The sequence below is a fragment of the Chiloscyllium punctatum genome, chromosome 34 (genome assembly GCF_047496795.1).
Source record: "Chiloscyllium punctatum isolate Juve2018m chromosome 34, sChiPun1.3, whole genome shotgun sequence".
In the NCBI taxonomy this organism is placed as follows: Eukaryota; Metazoa; Chordata; class Chondrichthyes; order Orectolobiformes; family Hemiscylliidae; genus Chiloscyllium; species Chiloscyllium punctatum.
Genome location: NC_092772.1, coordinates 50,063,776 through 50,069,730, shown reverse-complemented (window position 1 = coordinate 50,069,730; position 5,955 = coordinate 50,063,776).

Sequence of the window (5,955 nt, the reverse complement as noted above, 5' to 3'; positions counted from 1 at the left end):
AGCAGGACAGGTTGCACCTGAACCAGAAGGGCACCAATATCCTGGGGGGTAGGTTTGCTAGCACTCTTCAGGGGGGTTTAAACTAATTTGGCAGGGGGATGGGATCCGGACTTGTAGTCCAGCAAGTAAGCTAGCTGTGTGTCAGGATGTCCAAGACTGTAGGGAGGCTGTGGAGAAGGTAGCACTGACAGGGACTACTTGCGGACACGGAGATGGGCTCAAGTGCGTATACTTCAATGCAAGGAGTATCAGAAATAAGGTGGGTGAACTTAAGGCGTGGATCGGTACCTGGGACTACGATGTTGTGGCCATCACGGAAACATGGATAGATGAGGGACAGGAATGGCTGTTGGAGGTTCCTGGTTACAGATGTTTCAGTAAGATTAGGGAGGGTGGTAAAAAAGGAGGGGGGGTGGCATTGCTAATTAGAAATGGTATAACGGCTGCAGAAAGGAAGTTTGAGGGGGATCTGCCTCTGGAGGTAGTATGGGCTGAAGTCAGAAATAGGAAAGGTGCAGTCACCTTGTTGGGTGTTTATTATAGGCCCCCCAATAGCAGCAGAGATGTGGAGAAACAGATTGGGAAACAGATTTTGGAAAGGTGCAGAAGCCACAGGGTCGTAGTCATGGGCGACTTCAACTTCCCAAATATTGATTGGAAGCTCTTTAGATCAAGTAGATTGGATGGGGCGGTGTTTGTGCAGTGTGTCCAGGAAGCTTTTCTAACTCAGTATGTAGATTGTCCAACCAGAGGGGAGGCCATATTGGATTTGGTACTCGGTAACGAACCGGGACAAGTGGTGGGCTTGTTAGTGGGTGAACATTTTGGTGATGGCGACCACAATTCTGTGACTTTCACCTTGGTTATGGAGAGAGATAGGTGCGCACAACAAGGTAGATTTTACAATTGGGGGAAGGGAAATTACGATGCTGTAAGACAGGATTTGAGGAGCATACGTTGGGAGCATAGGCTGTCAGGGAAGGATGTGGTGGAAATGTGGGACTTTTTCAAGGAGCAGATACGACGTGTCCTTGATATGTATGTACCTGTCAGGCAGGAAAGAGATGGTTGTGTGAGGGAATCTTGGTTGACGAGGGAGGTTGAATGTCTAGTAAAGAGGAAGAAGGAGGCTTACATAAGGTTGAGGAAACAGGGTTCAGACAGAGCAGTGGAGGGATACAGGATAGCCAGAAGGGACCTGAAGAAAGGGATTAGGAGAGCTAAGAGAGGGCATGAAAAATCCTTGGCGGATAGGATCAAGGATAACCCCAAGGCCTTTTATGCGTATGTGAGAAACATGAGAATGACGAGAACGAGGGTAGGTCCAATCAAGGACAGTAGTGGGAGACTGTGTATTGAGTCGGAAGAGATAGGAGAGGTCTTGAACAAGTACTTCTCTTCAGTATTTACGAACGAGAGGGACCGTATTGTTGAAGAGGAGAGTGTGAAACGGACTGATAAGCTAGAAGAGATACCTGTTAGGAAGGAAGATGTGTTGGACATTTTGAAAAACTTGAGGATAGACAAGTCCCCCGGACCTGACGGGATATATCCTAGGATTATGTGGGAAGCAAGAGAGGAAATTGCAGAACCGTTGGCAATGATCTTCTCGTCTTCACTGGCAACGGGGGTGGTACCAGGGGACTGGAGAGTGGCGAATGTTGTGCCCCTGTTCAAAAAAGGAAATAGGGATAACCCCGGGAATTACAGGCCAATTAGTCTTACTTCGGTGGTAGGCAAAGTAATGGAAAGGGTACTGAGGGATAGGATTTATGAGTATCTGGAAAGACACTGCTTGATTAGGGATAGCCAGCACGGATTTGTGAAGGGTAGGTCTTGCCTTACAAGTCTTATTGAATTCTTTGAGGAGGTGACCAAGCATGTGGATGAGGGTAGAGCAGTGGATGTAGTGTACATGGATTTTAGTAAGGCATTTGATAAGGTTCCCCATGGTAGGCTTATGCGGAAAGTCAGGAGGCATGGGATAGAGGGAAATTTGGCCAGTTGAATAGAAAACTGGCTAACCGGTCGAAGTCAGAGAGTGGTGGTAGATGGTAAATATTCAGCATGGAGTCCAGTTACAAGTGGAGTTCCGCAGGGATCAGTTCTGGGTCCTCTGCTGTTTGTAATTTTTATTAATTACTTGGAAGAGGGAGTCGAAGGGTGGGTCAGTAAATTTGCAGATGATACGAAGATAGGTGGAGTTGTGGACAGTGAGGAGGGCTGTTGTCAGCTGCAGAGGGACTTAGATATGATGCAGAGCTGGGCTGAGGAGTGGCAGATGGAGTTCAACCCTGTCGAGTGTGAGGTTGTCCATTTTGGAAGGACAAATAGGAATGTGGAATACAGGGTTAAAGTAGGGTTCTTAGTAAGGTGGAGGAGCAGAGGGATCTTGGGGTCCATGTTCATAGCTCTTTGAAAGTTGCCACTCAGGTGGATAGAGCTTGTAAGAAGGCCTATGGAGTATTATCGTTCATTCGCAGAGGGATTGAATTCAAGAGTCGTGAGGTGATGTTGCAGCTGTACAGGACCTTGGTAAGGCCACATTTGGAGTACTGTGTGCAGTTCTGGTCGCCTCACTTTAGGAAAGATGTGGAAGCTTTGGAGAGGGTGCAGAGAAGATTTACCAGGATGTTGCCTGGAATGGAGAGTAGGTCGTACGAGGATAGGTTGAGAGTGCTAGGCCTTTTCTCATTGGAACGGCGAAGGATGAGGGGTGACTTGAGAGAGGTTTATAAGATGATCAGGGGAATAGATAGAGTAGACAGTCAGAGACTTTTTCCCCGGGTACAACAGAGTGTTACAAGGGGACATAAATTTAAGGTGAAGGGTGGAAGGTATAGGGGAGATGTCAGGGGTATGTTCTTTACCCAGAGAATGGTGGGGGCATGGAATGTGCTGCCTGTGGGAGTGGTAGAGTCAGAATCACTGGTGACCTTTAAGCGGCAATTGGATAGGTACATGGATAGGTGCTTAAGCTAGGACAAATGTTCGGCACAACATTGTGGGCCGAAGGGCCTGTTCTGTGCTGTATTGCTCTATGTTCTTTACTAAAATGCAAACAAGCAACATCCACTGCTCTGTCGTCATCAAACATTTTGGTAACTTCCTCCAAAAGCTCAATCAAGTTTGGGAGACAGGATTTCCCTCGCACAAAACCGTGCTGACTATCCCTAATCATCCCAGGCCTCCCTATCTCCTATCTTTCACAGAACAGTGGATCACAGCACAGGCCCTTCAGCCCCCAGTGTAGTGCCGAGCAGTTATCTTAATCTAAGATCAACCTAACCTGCACACCCCTCAATTTACTGCCATGTGCCTATTCCAGAGTGACATAAATGTCCCTAACCTATCTGACTCTACTACCACTGCTGACAGTGCTTTCCACACACCCACAACCCTTTGTATAAAGAGCCTACCTCTGACATCTCCCCTAAACCTTCCTCCAATAACCTTAAAATGGTGTCCCCTTGTGACAGCCATTTCCACCCTGGGGTAAAGTCTCTGGCTGTCTACTCTATCGATGCCTCTCATCATCTTGTACACCTCTATCAAGTCACCTCTCTTCTTTCTTCTCTCCGATGTGAACAACCCTAGCTCACTCAACCTCTCTTCGTTAGACATGCCCTCGAATCCAGGCAGCATGCTGGTAAATCTCCTCTGCCCCCTCTCTAAAGCATCTAAATCCTTCCTTTAATGAGGTGACCAGAACTGGACACAATATTCCAAGTGTGGTCTAACCAGGGGTCTATAGAGCTGCAGCAAAACCTAACGGCTCTTAAACTCAATCCCTCTGTCAATGAAAGCTAAAACACTATATACCTTCAACAACCCGATCAACCTGGGTGGCAACTTTGATGGATCTATGTTCATTGATTCCAAGATCCCACTGTTCCTCCACACTGTCAAGAATCCTGTCTTTAACCATGTATTCAGCAATCAAATTCAACCTTCCAAAATGAATCACTTCGCATTTATCCAGGGTGAATCACTTCCAACAACTTACCCTCCACTGAAGTTAAACTTGGAGAAAGTGAGGCCTGCAGATGCTGGAGACCAGAGCTGAAAAATGTGATGCTGGAAAAACACAGCCAGCCAGGTAGCATCCGAGGAGCAGGAGAATCAACGTTTTGGGCATAAGCCCTTCTTCAGGAAGTCAGGACTGAAGTCAAACTCACCGGTCTATAGTTCCCAAACTGCACTTTACGACCTTTATTAAGCTAAGGTACAACATTGACCACTTTCCAGTTGTGCCTCACCTGTGATTATAGAAGCAGCAAATATTTCTACAAGGGCTCTCACAATTTCCTCCCTAACTTCCCACAACATGCTGGGATACACTGGGGTAAAAACAATGACTGCAGATGCTGGAAACCAGATTCTGGATTAGTGATGCTGGAAGAGCACAGCAGTTCAGGCAGCATCCAACGAGCAGTGAAATCGACGTTTCGGGCAAAGGTCCTCCCGATGAAGGGCTTTTGCCCGAAACGTCGATTTCGAAGCTCCTTGGATGCTGCCTGAACTGCTGTGCTCTTCCAGCACCACTAATCCAGAATCAGGGATACACTGGGGTCAGGTCCTGGAGATTTAGCCATCTTCATAATAGAACATAGAACACAGAACAATCCAGCACAGAACAGGCCCTTCGGCCCTCGATGTTGCGCCAATCTGTGAACTATTCTCAGCGCGTCCCCCTACACTATCCCATTAACATCCATGTGCTTATCCAAGGATTGTTTAAATCTCCCTAATGTGGATGAGTTACCTACATTAGCAGGTAGGGCATTCCACACCCTTACCACTCTCTGAGTAAAGAACCTGCCTCTGACATCTGTCTTTAATCTATCACCCCTCAATCTGTAGTTATGCCCCTTGTACACACCGACATCATCATCCTAGGAAAAAGACTCTCACTGTCTACCGTATCTAATCCCCGATCATCTCGTATGTCTCTATCAACTCCCCCCTTAGCTGCCTTCTTGCCAATGAGAACAGACCCAAGTCTCTCAGCCTTTCCCCATAAGACCTTCCCTCCAGACCAGGCAACATCCTGGTAAATCTCCTCTGCACCTTTTCCAATGCTTCTACATCCTTCCCGAAATATGGGGACCAGAACTATACACAATATTCCAAGTGTGGCCGCACCAGCGTTTTGTATAGTTGCAGCATGATATTGTGGTTCGGGAACTCAATCCCTCTCCCAATGAAACCTAACACACTGTATGCCTTTTTAACAGCACTATCCACCTGGGTGGCAACTTTCAGGGATCTGTGTACATGGACTCCAAGATCCCTCTGCACATCCACACTACCAAGAATCTTTCCATTGACCCAGTACTCTGCCTTCCTGTTATTCTTCCCAAAGTGCATCACCTCACATTTAGCTGCATTGAACTCCATTTGCCACCTCTCAGCCCGATTCTGCAGTTTATCCAAGTCCCCCTGCAACCTGTAACATTCTTCCACACTGTCCACTACTCCACCGACTTTAGTGTCGTCTGCAAATTTACTAATCCATCCACCTATGTTATGCCTGCGTCTAAGTCATTTATAAAAATGACAAACAGCAGTGGTCCCAAAACAGATCCTTGTGGTGCACCACTAGTAACCGGACTCCAGACTGAATATTTTCCATCAACCACCACGAACTGCCTTCTTTCAGAAAGCCAGTTTCTAATCCAAACTGCTCAATCACCCTCAATCCCATACCCCTGCATTTTCTCCTACCATGTGGAACCGAATCAAAAGCCACACTAAAGTCCATGTAAACCCTGTCATCTACATGCTTGGTCATTCTCGGAGAGCTCCTCTTCTTTCTCCTCTGTAAAGTGAACTGTTTCCGAAGTATCAGGATTTATTTCCCTGAGTTCTCTAGACACTGTTTCTTTCTCCACAATAAAGACCTCCGATACAAGCTTCCAGTCCACACAAGCAAACCAGCGTTCCAACACAGTC